Here is a 16588-nt window from a genome sequence, read left to right on the forward strand (position 1 = left end):
GTTTCACTTGCAATAGGGTCTATAATACATGCTTGCACGCCCCTGGACCGTGATTGGTCGTTTCTAAGGTGAGCACGCATCCTTGCTCTGATCCATTTCTTACTCTCAGAATTGTCCGGCCTGTAGCCCTTGACTGTTTCCTTCTTTCCCTGTCACCGGGACTCTTGGGATCAGACACAAACCAAGGGAAACCCGGTTCTGGGTAATCACAGACATACACCCTCTCTATTTAATGGGTAATTTCTACTTTCAGCCATCAGTGATATTCAATGCCACTGCAGCAACTAGAGATGCTCTTGGGCCATCCTTGTGGCTATTAGGCTAAAAGGCATGAAACATGGTGCACCAAAACCTGTGACAATTGGAGGTCCAAATCCAGAATGGAGCTAAAACGTTTGCTACATCACTGAGAACTTTCAAGCCTATCAGAAAGACATTAACAGTTCATTACGATATGGAGCTCTACTGACTAACGGCAAATGCATCCTCTTAATTCTGTGTTCTCTCTTCTCCCTTCTGACATTCCCACTTGGCCCTCTCGTTCAGCTAGCCCTAGTTTTAGACCTTTAAGAGACACACGCCTGGCATCCCCTCTGTTACGCCTAGTGAGGATCCAGACTTCACGCCTTATGCCAAGGCCCACCTTCCTGAAACCTGCAACGGGGGACATAGAAGTACCACAGGTGAAAGCCACGATCCCATTGGGTTTTTGGAATCATGCAGGCGTCAGTAGTGGGTGAGGCAGAACTACAAGTGAAAACTGAGATGAATGATGTGTTAAACAAGTAGATTTAGGAGGAAGGTTATTCTGACTGATACCACCATGACATAAGGAAGTCCGGCTGATAATGACAGGTACAACAATCTCCTACCTGTCTCTGAACCTCAAAGGTGGGAGGTTGATACAGAATACTACTGGGTAAAGTGACCAATGAAAGTTTGTGAAAAGGGATGAAATTATAACCGTTTTACGATGGTTACCAGATTAAACAAGCAGTTGTACTGCACATTCACTAGGAAACAGATAAAGAGTTTGACAGGTGATATGATCCGTAAATGATTGCCAGGAGGAGTACGTGATCAATAAAAAAAAAACACAAAAGACAGCAACAGAGGAGGTTCAGTTCAGATCAATTATGAGCATCCTAACAAGTGAATGGTATCCACACACGTTGCAGTGCACAAAATACAGCAGACAAGGAAAGTTATGGGACATCAAAAAGGTGAGATGTATCCTAATGCAAACCTATCCAACTGATCGTTCATTTAGTTTTTCAGAGAATTTTAAGTTATACTAATGAATTATAATGGAATAAATTTTTAATCACCCATAATTTAGCAGTTTTTGAATCTCACGTGAAATTAACTTTGCTATTCCTAAGCCCAGGAATATACTGATACTCATAAAGTAAGAGTAGAGGAACCGAAAATTAGAGTAATAAGCCAAATTCACAAAGGTAAATATACATATGTAGATTTCTCATGTCTATGTATTTACTGATACAACAAAGGGTAAATCTACACCTTTTTACTATTGACCTTTTCTAAGTGTAGATTTACAACTAAGTGTACCCTCTGATATTTCCAACCTGTGGAGCTTTCCTAAACAGGAATTACGAGTGCAAAGGTACAAGTAACGTTTCACATGTATGTGGGGGATCTCCTCCACTGAGACAGAGATCTCCCTATGGGAAAGTATAGGGAGAAATAGCAAAGTTTAATATTTTCAACAATAGTAACAATATTTTAATATAAAATGTGAATGTAAAGTAATTAGAGATTTTTAGTAACGTGGAACTAGTAAAATAAAATATTTCAGCACAGCAACTCATCACATTAGCTGTGTAATAAAGTATATTTAATTCATAAATATTCCCTAGAAACTAAGAAAGTCCCACCCTCAGTAACATTTTTATTTAATATGTATTACAATATGTTAAGTGTTGTATTGAATTAATTTACTTTGTTTTTTATAAAATAATTTTATTTTAAATGTAGTTTACTACATTTTAAAATAATAATGTAATAATTATTTATAGTTTTTTAAAATTAATCAAAAAGAATATATTTTAAAAGTCAATAATTTTTTCTTTAACATTAGTTGTTTAAAGTCCCTGCCTCCATTATTTTCATTGGGGGCGTGCTGCAGTAGCTGCAAGTGGCTTACGCCACGGCTTGGCTGGAGGGCTGTAGTAATCTTAAAAGTGAGGTGTGTGGATTGGAATAGCCTTACTTTTTTGTGGGTGGGTGTATGTTGTAGCCAGTCAGTCTCTAGAACCCGCCTTAATTGTCCCTAAACGTTTCTAGTTTAGTGGTAAGTATTCCCTACTTTCCAGTCACCTCTCCGTATCCCTCCTACATTTAATACTAGAACACAGGCACACATGTGCAAAGACCTCTGCTCCCATGGCTGAGATCTCCACATTGAAAATATGGGGGAGGCGGAGGTCTCCCCCCATAAGTTTGTGAACTGCATTTTGTAATATGTGAGTAGTACTACTAAATATACAACAAAATGAAGTTTGTGAATCAAGCCCACTGGTTAGGAGTTGGGGACGGCACAAAGGGGTGGGCATACTCAAAAGAACAGATTGCCAAAACCTATTGCGTAGCGGGTCAGACTCCTAGAAGGTCCCAGAAGCACCTGCTATCAGACGCTGTGATATCTAGTTACCCTCCCGTGTGCGGTGTCAAAGCAGAAAGGGGCTGAAAATAGGCTGAATAAGTAATTCAGAATGAAAGAGCATTATAAATTCAATAAACCGCAGGTGCAATGGAAGGTGATGCGTGGGAGATAGTACATTACAACACAAACAGTCTAGGCAACTGTAGAAATAATTTCTGAGAAGTGTGTTTGTGTTGTTGGGGGGGTGGGGCATGGGGGCACGATGATGGCGTGGACACACAACATGGCAGCTTTAAAGTGGCTCATGTAGGTACCAGTTCTCTTACTGAAAACAAATGGATGTGATATTCCACTAAACAGATATCAGGAAACCGAATGATCGGAACCAGAACAGAGCATAACGTGTCTATGAAGAGGTTCAGCAGTGGAAAACGTGGGTCTGGAACAGGGCAAGCTGGGTTTCTCTGCCATTTTGCCAACTAATTTATGTGCAGTAGAGACCCGGTAAGAAATGCACTTTCAATGTAGTTTGTACATCATTTGGGCTTGAATTCTTACAAGATACCGCTGGCAACATCATGTAAGGCCATTTCCATTGACTGTACAGTCCTGGAAAGACCTTCTGGGTAGCTTTTTTACTTTAAATAAATGTTTGAGTATTTCATACGAAAACATTAAAGAGTATAAATTCCCACACCGCGCCTCGCCTCAAACCAAAACCATGACCCCCATTCAATCTTACTGTTACACTCAGATAAACTGTTTAACATTTCAAATAAAACAATGTTAAAGTTCTTTTAATTCCCCAGTGTCCTACTTGCTTGCTTAGCAGAGTTCGAGTTCGGAATCTCCTAAGATGTTTAGGGCCCTCAGCCTTATGGGGATTTTGAGTTCTCGAAAATCTCTGGTCAAAAAGGATAAACGCATACCCCCACTGTTTCCTAAACCCCTGGTCCTTCCTTTGAGCAGTTTGAGACTTTGTCCATTCCCAGAATCCACCAAATCTTGCCCATCCAAACCAGTTCCTCCAGAACTCTTGCACTGCCCCAGAGTGACAGTATGCATCGTTTCGCTGCTTGGGGTAGTCTGGCGATAATTTTTCCTTTTCTGTCAAGAAAGGGGTAAATCTCCTTGGACGGAGGACTACACCAAGGCATTGAGCCAAGTGGGAGCCTATGAAATCTTCACTCTTTTTAAGAACAGACGGCCAGAATGGCTGGAGTTTCAGGTAGGACTAAAGAACCAGTAAGCAATCCCAGCGCACCACATTCTCTCCAGCAGTGGGATCTCTGAGTGACCCATATCAAACAATTTAGTCAACTGTGGTACCATCAGTATATTATTTTCAAGAGTGTTTCCCTACCGCCGATATGATTAGCTATGGTAGCCTCAACCCCGATTATCATACCTTGCCGTCGGTTATCATCTAGCTTAATGGCAAACTCTTGCTCCCCGACATCTTGAAAGAGAAGTCTCTCACTCAGGCCAAGCTTGTGAAAGAGCTAGTGTAACCTCAAAGCGACTCTCTTCCCCCTATCATGGTGAAGAAGGTACTTATCAAATAGAGTAAGCTCTCTTTAAGCTACCTTTTTCATATGTGGCCGCATGGCAAGGGCCACACTTGTAAACAGTGGAAGAGATCGGTTTCTTGTAGGCCATATTTCTCTTTAAATAGCTCTAAGTAGCTCAAAGGCTTTTAGTTGTCCCCCTTCAAACACAACTTTTAATGTTTGTACATCCCGTTAAAGTTATATGCTATACACTGCTTAATACATTTGCAAATATTAATGACAGCAGGGCCTCACAGTAGACGTTTCTTTCCTTGACTGGAGGAAAGAGAGGGGGGTATATGCACACAGGACAATGGCCCATGGTCAGGGGTCCTGGAAAGATGTGCTGCTCCTGTCAAGAAGGATCTGATCAAGTCATGCGTAACCTTTATGAGTGGCTCAAACACTGGACTAATCTCTGTGTTCATATCTCTAACCATCTAACAGGCCTAGGTTTTCCAAATGGGCTTTTCCCGGAACCAAGAACACTGCCGTCCTTCCCTGGGTATGTTGTGCCTTGTGTAACTCACTGTACCTGACTAGGTTCAGGTCACCCCTCAATACAATGGAATCTGCAACCCACTCTAAAAAGAAACCAAGTGTTTGAAGCAGGAAGTGTTCCTGTCTCCTATGACAGTATCCTTAACTGACACCCATCTGCCCTCCTTATCGTTTCAGTGATCTTTAATTTTACCCAATGAAGAATAACAACGAAATATACCATCATATGGTACACAACCAACATACCCCCCTTCTCCAATTTACTGTAAGACTAGGTAAGTCAGGGGATCGTTTCAGTGTTTCCTTCTTCTTGTAGGCCAACTGATCTCCAAGCGGATCAAGAGTTAGCATTTTGGAGATGGGCGATAGCAGCCCTCCGACACTGTAGTATTCTTATAATATGTATTTTTGTCTTCTTCAGTACTTATTACCGTCTCGTACATTTGTATGGGACCTTATGCCATTCAGGGCTCCCGGAGGCAATGGAGGTCGGTCCCCTGGCAGTCATCTACATCATCTCGGGTGGACCTAGGCTCAGAAGCGAGCAGGTGTCTGATACAGAAGAGTTGACCCCCACCTGTTGTGAATGCCTTTGCTTCGTAGAAAGGATGTGACTGGCTTGAATGATCTCCTTCTAGGAATTTGAGATCTTTTTCTGAAGCGTTAAGAGAGAAAATTCTTGGAAAACTTGCACTTCAATGCAGTTTTAGGTTACTTTGCCTCCAGACGCGAGCACCCACCTTCATAACTCTCTTTAGACTCAAAATGGTGTAGGCAGGCTTCTATGTCTAGGGGTCCTCTGGAACACCCTGTGTTCCCTATTGATGCGAGGAGGATAATATTCTGCCTTTTCAAGGATAGAATGCAGCAGGACCTGGAAGTAGGCCTTGACATGTCTGCCTTCCAACACTTTACGTACACCTCCGAATCGATGCAATCTGTTCTCCAGGTCTTCTGGTTTATCCTGGAGGATGATCAAAAGCAAACTGGCTTTCTCATGTTACAAATCCAATGTTTTGTCGTCCTGGATGCATTCTACAAAGTGTACTCAGACACCGAGGGCAGCTATCTCTTTCCGCACTTCTATCACACCCTGCTTCAGCTCTCCATGTATCCCAGGGATTTCAGTTTTAATGTATTGGGAAAAAAGCACCATGAATGATTTTATGACTGTTGCATCCTGCTCAGTGTCCTAGATCACTGCCCACTGGGTTAAGTTTCATGCTGTCTGGTTTGGTGGTGAGGAGGCTTGGTTTCTTTGGTGGGATGATTCTGGAGTAACTCTTTGATTGTCCTTTCATATTTATTTCTCGCTGCAGCCAGGGTGTGTCTGAGATACATGCCTTTGTAGTTCGCCACTGAGAGGGCTAGAGTTACACTGGATCGTGTCCTCCAAGCAGAGGCTGTCCATTGGGAACCCAATGCTGCAGTATCCAGAATCCCACTTAGGGGCCCACCCCTGGTGAGGGGCGCCCAAGGCTTTTAGGCTAGTATCAAAAGCAATTGCTGGGTGCCCTTCTTCACTGTGTTCTAGGCAGGGGTATTTAGCCTGAATCTCCTAGGTTGTGGTTTTCAGCACCTGGGTGTATGTTTAGGCCTTATTTGCGTAAGTCAGTATGTCAGAACATAGTTGGTAGACCCACCCTGCACCCATGGCTTTTATTGTGTTCCGGTGCGCGAGAGCCAGAGGAATCTAGGATTATCATCAATCAGGGTTGCTATGACATGGCGAGGCCCAGTAGCATCTTGCTGGTATCCACAGAGATTGGCAGGGGTGACGTCTGTCAGGTGAAGGGTCGAGCCACCAATGTGGGTTTCTGTCTTGTTCGCTAATGGGAGTAATCCCAGGGTCATGTGTAGGTCGATGAGGTCCCTGCACTGGCAGGAGCCCTGAACGTCAAGATTGAGAGACACCCCTAGCTTCCCTGTTGCAGTCATGTATGCAGGTCTTGGTACTTACATGGGGGTAGGCTGCAGCCGTAGTCTTTGTACATGGCTCCTTTGGAGCCATTCCAGGCAGGTATGTTTGCAATTTCTCTTTAGGGTGGGTGGTGGAGGAATGCTTTATCCGCAGATCAGAACATCAGCAAATAGGGAAATCACAGACCAACTGCCTAGTGCCTTCGGGTCCACCAGGTGCTTAGGTGTCTCCGTACAGGGGCATTTGTGGTCTTTATCCCATCTTGGCAGCCTGGTATTAAGGGCTCTGGCAGGATTGGGCTCGCCAGAGAAATGTAGGATTTGTGTTCCGGTATTCCCGCTGCTCCCACTTTCCAGCTGATCACTACAGAGCCTGGGGACCTACTGGCAGGGTGGAACTGCACACCTTTAGGCAACCTAATGGAAACTCCAAGACCCCCAGCTCTGTTGCAGTCTCCATCTTGCAGTCTAAGCCTCCAGATCTTCAGAGTTACCAGTGAATCAGGGTCACCGGTCTGGTTTTTCAGTGTATCTCACTTCCCCTATCCTTGGCTTGCAGCGGAGGGGCTCAGAGGCTTCCATGCAGTTCTACTTTTTCCTTGCAGATGAGAAAGCAAACAAGTCACACATTAAGTACCATCTTGGAACAAGTTCAGCCCCTCTCCCCACTGGCTATCTTTTTTTACTACCTGCCCTTTATTCTGGCTTTTATTGATTTATGTAGAGGCTAACTTGGGGAATGCCTTTACATTATGCTTCTACTCAGGCTTATGCGTCTGTTCTTAATGTATGTGTTTATTGACGCACTTTTTTTCTTCTTTGGTTTGGCTCATTTTCAGGTTCAAAATGGTGACTGAGATGTGCCCGTCAAAATGGAAAACAAGTTCGGCATCCAGCCAGCACTTCCCACTTAGCATTGCACTGATTCACGGCCGTTGCGCTTTACGGACACAATGTTCTTTTAATTTATGCACACATTTTGTGGGATGCTATATTTATTTATGCACTTTGCAGACGCTCAACGCAGCATACAGCATGAGCTCTTTTAGTTCTGCATGGTGCCAACCTCTTCCACCTCTCCCCACCGCCGTGAAACCCCCAGCAGGCAGGCAGGGTGCAAACAGAGCGGGCTGCCTAAAATGGTTTCCGCCCACTGCCGGCAAGCGCTTTCACACTAAATTTGCGAGCCTTGGAGAAGCAGAACTGAGCAAAGAGCAGAAGAAGCAGGCGCTCGCCTTGCTTTATACGTATGCTTATGCTTCAGTCAGTGTGATCACTTGCAGAGCCGCTAGTGCTTCCAAGCTTCCTGGCTCTCCGTGCAGGTCCCTCCTTCCCACCTCCTATCCTTCCAGTGGCTACGCAGAATGCTCCCGACCTACTATCTCCAATCACCGGCTCTGTTGTTGTCATACCGGCAGTGGCAGCTATAACTACCAAGGAGCGTACACGGGCAATGGCCATGGAGGTAAATACAATATGCTTATGTTATTTTGTGAAGAGTCAGGCAGGGAGGTTGCGCAGGTGAACTCCCCTCCTACCCAAAATAATTTATTTGTGCTTTCTTTTAATGAACTCAGGCTTAAAATTTGCAATGATACTTTCAGCTATTATCATTTTGGATCATTCTCACTGATCACCTGAAGGGTTCAGGGCTTTAGCTGTCATATGGGTGAGAGTCACTTGTTTTCGTAAGAGTTTGTGGGTAGCGGTTGACACGCTACTGCTGGTTATTTTACTTTAGATAATAACTTATGCAGGAGCTCATTTGGTGAATGCCCTAATTTTAAGACTGAATTTGTGCATTTGTATCATTTTTCAATGAAACTTCATTGGAACGTCATTTAGTGTTGCCCTTATTGCTGAATGTATCCTGCTGAATTTTGAACATTAGAGCACATATTTGTATAAATACTTTCTCTAGTTCTATTTTTACACTTTTTATATCAATCAGATGGGATGATGAAAAAAAGCCGGATTTAAAAAGGGGGTAAATAAATATATAAAGGGGTTAATGGCTGTAAGCATTTTTTTTTTATATAGGTTCACTATAGTATGTTTAAAAGTATATGTTTATTTTTTCTTATAGATATAACGGTGCATTACGTTTTTTAAAACCATTTTTATTAGCATTTATGTACAGTAAGACAAGCACCTACATCAAATCTTTTACATCTCATTGATCCACAATTATTAAAGGCAATGTAGGACCATAGCAAACATCATTATAGACTCAGGAGCCCAAGGCTCATTCAAATCCAACTTTAACATTAAATAACCAAAATTAACCGGCCGTTTGATGCCCATTACCAGTATGAATAAAGCAACATCTGAATATAATGGTGTATTACTTAATGGAAATGCAAGATAATGGTCCTGATGAAGGAGCCTGAAAAAACCTATCCTGAAAGCCTGACAATTCTGTCTATTTTGGGCAGGGACAAATATATGAATGATAGATATTTTTAACTGAAATTAATAATTAGGGAAAATAATTGTGCCAGTAATTGCACTACGGATACTGTGTTTGACAACAGACGGACCTGTGTTATATTGGATACAACAGACACTGGGTCTGATGTAGAGGTTGATGGACGGGTTACTCCGTCACAAATGTGATGGATAGCTCGTCAGCCGTATTACGATAGGCTATAATGGGATCGCAATATGGCAGACAGGATATCCATCACGGTTGTGACAGAATAATCCCCTCCGCCAAACTCTAAATCAGGCCCTTCAATGAACTGACAAATATCTTTCATGTAAAATAAGAATGCAAGATTTTTAGGCTATGTGTATGAGTTTGGCTTAAAAAACTTCTAGTACAATAAAATATTTATATTTATTCTAGCTATGTGCGCACTTAAGTTAATGGTAATTTAAGATACTTTTTTTCTGTTTCAATTATCCTCTTCTTACCGCCAATATTTTGATGGGGGAAGTTGTTTACAGGGAAACGGTTGAGGTGAGGTTGGAGGATGTCATGGATAGATTTGACACCCAGGAACATAAATGAGGATGAGGGTTTTGTCTTGCATGGACCGCCAGCTTCCCTGGCAAGGAACTACTAAACAGATCAGGGTTTTTAATGAGTGAAAGAAGTAGTCTGTCAGATTTTGCAGTTGGTAAGCAGGTTGAGGTGGTTAGAACAGGCAGAGCTGGTGAGGAATCAGGAGAAAAACATCTCACTGCCCAAAGGATCTGTCTAACCTAACACGATGTGTCTTAGGGTAATAAGAAGGCCGCAGAGATGGTGTGGACATTTAGAAAAAGTCCATCTTAAGACTTGGGTGGGTTAAGCACCTGTCGCACTGGTCATTCTGCACCAGATGATAAGGGTGTCAGTGAAGGAATCCTCATGGCATGTTTACGAGATTATTTATTTGTGATACAAAACAGAAGTCAGCAAAGGAAATGCTATTCAGCTGGAAAACTCGGGGAAGAAAGCAATCATGGAAGACTCCTTATAGCAAGGTAGGAGGTGTTGGAGTCAAGGAACACCATGATAGAGGTAGGAAAAGAGCCAGAAATGTGTATTCTGAGATACACACTTCAAACAAGTGTGGCCCATCGTGTTGAATGCTGTTGAACAATCAAGAAGGATAACGATAGAGGGAAGGTGCTACCATGGGCTGGTGCAACAACACTGGAAACAGGAGTGAGGACTACTGTAGATGAGACTGCTGGTGAGGGACAGAAGGACTATCCTTCACGGATGTGTGCCTCATTTTTTAGGTCTCGCCTGGGCAGCGCATGCACTATCTCTTCGAGACATGCTGTAATCTACTCTCTGGAGTAAGTGCACGCCCACTGCCGCCCGTTGCTTTTAATTGGTTCTTTGTAGTGCCTCTCGTTAGCACATGTTTTTTACTGGTCACTTAGTAGTATTTGTCCCTCCTTTTGTTGTTTGGTTTTCTCCCTTGGAGACTGCCCCTGTTACTTATACACATACTCTGTTCTTAATGTATGTGTTTGTCGGCAAACTTTTTTAGGGTCGAGCCTGCATAGCATGCACTTGCGCATGCGTATCGCTTGCGAGACGCTGTAGTAGTTAGAAAAGGGCTCAGAGCCCCGCCCATGTCACGTCAGTGTCTTTCATTGGTTCTTGGGCGTCCCTTTTAAAATCTGCTTGCTTTCATTAGTGTAAGGCATGCATACGTCATGCCTTTTCCGGTGGTTAGCCCTCCTAGAGCGCAGCGACCAAGTACTGAAAACATACGAAGCTCGCTGTTTTCCATCCGGTTTGTGGACTACTTTTTATCTTTTTTCGCAACCCGATCTTGTTGTTTAGCAGCGCAATCACGCTTGTTTTTTTTCCACTTAATGAGGCAAGAAAAGCCCGGTTGGGAGTTTACAACTGCTAATAGCTCTAACTTAGAGAAATGCGAGACTTGTTGCATTGCAAATGCTTGTTATTCTTTGGTTTGGCTCGTTTTCAGGTTTAAAATGGCGACAGTGACGCTCCTATACTTCCCACTTATGCTTTAATCAGGGTGATCACTTGCAGAGCCGCTAGTGCTTCCAAGCTTCCCAGCTCTCGAAGCAGCTCCCTCCTTCCCGCCTCCTTTCCTTGCAGTGGCTGCGCTGAATGCTCCTGTCATCCTCTCTCCAATCATCGGCTCTGATTTTGTCATACATGCGATGGCAGCTATAACTACCAAGAAGCGCAGACAGGTGCTCGTCATGAAGGTAAATGCAACGTGCATAAGTCAGGTGCTGGAACTGTGTGCGTGAACACTCTAGGTGCTGTAACGGAGATGAGACTGTAAGCGGGGTCTTGAGAAATACTTGTAAGGTCCCAAAGTTGAGACCTATTGGCTCTGCCAATGCCTGTCCTTTTATACTTTTCCTGTGCCATGTCATACACATTCTAAACAGCAGTCCCTGTGCAATGAAGGCAATTTTCCATCAACTCTAGGCAACACATCTTCCTTGTCCTGCCAACTGTTGAGTCTCTAAGGTATTTATTCTCTTTCAGACAGCAACAAATCGTTTTTTTAGTTAGTAACTTAAGAGAAATATGTCAGGTCACAGCAGTGCTGTCATGGGGGCACCATACCCAAGTCATTGTGTTGCCCATGGTGGGAAAACAAAATAACAAAAAATGCCTACCATTTTCACAGCTCTTCAGTTTTACGTCGTTCATGTGCACATAACAGGTACATCATAGGTGGCTGTCTTTCATTTCTGGCTGCTGCATTTTAATTATGATCCCGGCATCATCCTCTTTTGAGGGTTGTTATGGCATGGTAGGCTTCAAACTGGCTACAGTCAAATAGGCACAACACATCTCTCAGAAGCTGAGATGCGGGTTTCTTTCTTGTCAGTCTTAAGATTTTGTATCACAACAGAATGCGTAGAGACGTTGCAACTGATAACCAGTTAAGGACCAAGATATTAACGTCTGTGTCTCAGGCAAACTATATTTAAAGAGCTTTCTGGGCTTGGTCAGCTACAATTCGAACACATCAACAGTCCCAGGCCCAGCTCACCCTGTGCTACTGCATCTTTCTTGCTCCTGTCTTCTCCTTGCTTTCCCCTAATTTTTTGAGCTCTTTGCTTCCCCTAGCTCTCACTGCTTTCTTCTTGCTTGTCCCCCATTTTTGTGTGCCTTCTCCTAGCTTTTCACTCATTTTCACTGCTTTCTCCTCTGTTTGTGTGCCTTCTCCTTGCTTTTCCCTCGTTTTTACTGATTTCTCCTTGCTTTTTCCTCCATTTATTGTGCAGCATCCCCCTGTAACTTCGGACCATCACCTCATGTCCAGAATTCCGAAGGGCCCTCAAGACCTGGCACTTCGAACAAGACTCCAGGACCTCCAAGTGCCTGGATACCCTGTCGGGTGATTACACGCATTTTACAAATCCTGATTGATTGACTGAAAGGGAACCAAAGAGGACACATCCATGCAACAAGGGTTAACTTATGGGTGTTTAGAACACTCAAAGGCTCTTGAAACATGATCAAAACAATTTGAGGCATAAATGTTTTAAGAAGACATGAAGGAATAAATTAATGTAATCATATATCACACTATGAGTTCCTGAGTACTGAAGTGTACATTATCTGCCTAGACTGAATGAGAACAAATGGAGGGCAGAGTTAAGAAGGTAAGTATGCTTTCAATAAACAGCAGAATCTTTTTGGGACTTGTCATCAGGATATCAGAGTATGGTGAAAACAAAATAATCCATTAAACTGATTTTGTTTATACCCTAGAGATCACAGGAGAAAAGACACTATGAAGATGCAGTTAGAAACCCTTAAATCTCCTACTTTATCTTACTTCAAATTCTTGAAAATGACCTTGAATACGTATCCCAAAGGAAACTGTCTACATTCACATTGTCTACCACCTACTGAAACATCACTCAAGCTCACTGAAGAACTCACCGACTATCTCATCTTGCATCAAACCATATAAAAAAATATCTATATTGGCGACTTCAACTTAAATTAAGGTAACCAAAAATACTTTTGCCACTAAATGCCAAAGTTTACAGAAGGATAATCAACCAAAACTACCAACTGTCCGCACTTACTTGAACAGGAAAATCCTGACTTAGCCATTGCTGAATTAATTTAAATCTTACGCTTGAAACTGTTATGTTAACTGTCAGACCACTTCTTAATTCTCATTGACGTCCACCTACCTCAACCTCCATTGTCCTCATCCCTCTCTCAAAATCATCAGCTCCTTCAACTTATTCTGATCGCTCTTTAAAACTCTGCAAAAAATCGTTAACAAAACTCAAATCTATAACAAAGTCCAGAATGCTTTTGATAATAATCAAATAACCACTGAAAATGACTAACAAACTGCCTCTATTGGTTTCACTGGAAGCCCATTGTTCACAGACCTTCTTCGTCCTCTAAAAGGAGAAACTTCACAGATTGGAAAGAGACAGGAGATCTAAGGAATGCACCAGTTTCCCAACAGCTCTAAAGGTTGCTAGAAAAACTTAGTAAACAGACATTCACACTGGAAAAGTTATCTTCAAACAAAGATATGGTGATCTCTTAACAAACCAAAATAATTTTTACATACAATGACACTAAACTTCAAACCTAAAATAGATTTATCAGTACATACTCAAAGGGATAACTTTTAACTGATATCTGAAGGAAAACTAAACAGAACTGTCAAAGGTGTGAAGCTTACCTTCTACCATCCATGACTCAATTCTGCCATCAATAATCAAAAAACGTCCCCCACCTACGTAGTCTATTGAGTCAACTAAATAATTAATTTCTACAGGTAGGCACCTACACCGGCATACTAAAAACAGCTTAATCCTGCCAAGCCTCCTGTTCTCTCTAACAGACCTGTCATGGGTCAACTCACTACTGCATTGATAAAAGAAACATATTAACCCCCCAATAATGTAGCTTTTGCAAAGCGTTCAGCAATAAAACAGTTAGGCTGCAAATTTTAAATGAACACCACAGCATCGTAGACTAAGGTGACATAACTGCAGAATATGGGCCTCGTTTAATTTATAATGGATGGTCTGCCGTTCCACAATAAGGATGGGGTACATTACTCTGTCACCAAGGCAAAGGATCTGCCCGTCAAATTTATAAATGGTTGCCAAGCAGGAGGTCATTTATAAAGCATTGGCAGGCACCACCGTCACTTCGATTCCCGTCAATGCATATTACAGTTAGGTGCAGGCCTGCAGCAGCATGATGCAACCATGCACCAAACACTATTCTTTTTTTTTTTTTTTTTTTTTAAATAATGCTCCTCTCCAATGGTGGAGCATTATTTGCTTCTTACTGCCCCTCACCTACAGGGTATGACTGGACAGACAAAAAATGGCTACATGTCCACCCACCTGATTGGGTGGGCGGACATGCAGCCATTTCTTTGACTGCACTTACTCCGTCAGGCCATCAAAGAGTTCACTGCCACAGCCAAACTAAAAGGTTGCCCACAATTACACCAGACGGGCGGACCATTATGTTGCTGTTGTGAATACACTGGTGCTGTTGCGAAGGAAAATACATACTGCCAACATATAAATCAGGCCCTATTAACGATTAGTATTTAATTTACCCTGGAGAACTGTATGTGCTATAGGTTTATGGTATGAAAACTTACCCATTCCAAAATTTGCAACTAGATGGCAAGCAACTTTCTAAGACATAAGCCTGAAAAAACACAATTCACCCTTTTTCGCCACCACCATGAATTCAAATGTTATCAAAACTGGCTATCAGAACTGCTGGGATATGACTTGGAGAGGTGGGGGCATCAGGCTAGCCCCCTTCTCTCAAAGTCCTAGCACATCTTTCATCCAATAAAACCTGTGAGAGCACCACTCCTCTAATTGAAAAAATGAAAACCCTGCCCCAACCTAAAACCCTTCACAAAATCCAGTCAATGCACATCTGGATTATTTCAACTTAATTTTGACAGGAAACCACAAGTATATCCTGGTTCCCCCTCAAAGCTTTGATGAATTCTGCCACCAGACTAATATCTAGAGTGAACGAAATTGACTTTCTGAAACTCTCTTACCAAATAACTGAGATGTCTTGAAGAACTCCTTCAATTCCATAAAATAACACAAACCTACTTATTTAAACTCTATCCTGACCGGCCATAGCCCGTTCCTACAGGTGGAGGGGGCCTGCCCCACACCTTTTTTGTAGACATGAATGGTGTCTGTCAGTCTATGTAAAGGTCAGCATGACAGACACTTCATGTGTCTATCAGGCAGCCAGGAGCTAGACATTTGCCAAATATGCAGGCACTTGGCTGCCTGAACTGAACTTTGACGGGCTGAACATGTCACAGATCCTGTGGGTGTGACCTTTTCAGACTGTTAAACCGCCTGGAAGACCTCCCCCTCGTGACAAAAGGGAGCATCACTGATAGCCTTGGACCTGGGCACTTCAGTTTTAAGTGTGATGTGTGACAAAAATAATAACATATAAACATTTCTATTTCTATGTTTTTGATCTGGGAAAATGTTATGACCCCGTATAAAGGAGACCAATTAAAAAGTGAATAATTTACCTAAATGAGAAACTTACTGGTAAATGCACTTTGTTACATTCACCAAGTATCTTCTAAATTCATAATGAAATGTCTTTGTGATGCTCAGAAGTCGGTATAACTGATTATTTCTTGGTTTCAGACTTAAAAGCATGTAATGGGCTGAGAAACAACTATCTAAGAAGATTGAATAGACAGTTTAGGGCAATAATGTTCACCAAGGGGCAACAAAGCATCAAGGCAGGAGACATTCTAGGAGAAAGGCCAGGATGTGTGCATGTGCAATCTAAATCAACCAATGCACAAACACAAGATGTTGACCAGCAGAGCACTCTACAGGTAGAACTGGCCTTTAAGCATACACACATATCTATGAGATTTTGGACATTTATTCAATATGAATGGAGTAGGCATTTTTACCTTAGATGGGATTCAGTGACACATTTTTCACATGTAGATCAAGGCAATGTTCAGATGATGCAGGGGTTGTGGAGAGCCTGTGTTGTTGGCTTGCTCAGGATGAATGCCCTGGCATTGATAAAAGTAAAAGACACAATAAAGAATATTTAAATTTGAAAGCAGTAAAAAAAAAAAAAAAAACTAGTGTAAAATGAAAGTTTAGAAGAAGTTACTGCTTAATGGGGAAGATGCTGATGTGCGAACCAAGACACTAGACTTCTAAACCTAACTTTCTGCACCTGATCACCAATGGTCTGATTCTTTCCCTTCAATGGTGACACGTGTAACGAATTGTCAGATGTAAACAATTACATTTGTAAATATAAAAATGTGAACAAAACAACATACTGTCCCAATACCCTTTGCACCACCTTTTCATTAAACCAAACTCCACAATACTGTTCCATAAACTCCCTTATAATGGAGATGCTCCTGTTAAAATACAAAAACCTTCTTGGTAAAGCATTACAGCTGCTGCTTGGAGCTCAGACCACTCTATGTTAAACGCTTAACATAAATAACAATAACTTAGT

The 16588-nt window shown here is 42.2% G+C and overlaps 1 protein-coding gene across 3 annotated transcripts in view; it reads right to left on the bottom strand.

Annotated features, from left to right (window-relative positions):
- Positions 1–16588, bottom strand: part of TANGO2 (transport and golgi organization 2 homolog) — a 379061-nt gene that overhangs the window by 318137 nt on the left and 44336 nt on the right. The window contains exons 2-3 of one of the 3 annotated variants that reach the window (XM_069215284.1): positions 16017–16124; positions 13246–13320 (exon numbers count right to left, since the gene is read on the bottom strand). The exons of 1 other annotated variant lie outside the window; for it this stretch is intronic. The gene's annotated coding sequence lies outside the window, so the exon portion shown is untranslated. The remainder of the gene's footprint in view (positions 1–13245; positions 13321–16016; positions 16125–16588) is intronic. One more of the 3 variants, XM_069215283.1, reaches the window with a different exon arrangement.

The sequence above is a fragment of the Pleurodeles waltl genome, chromosome 11 (genome assembly GCF_031143425.1).
Source record: "Pleurodeles waltl isolate 20211129_DDA chromosome 11, aPleWal1.hap1.20221129, whole genome shotgun sequence".
Classification (NCBI taxonomy): domain Eukaryota; kingdom Metazoa; phylum Chordata; class Amphibia; order Caudata; family Salamandridae; genus Pleurodeles; species Pleurodeles waltl.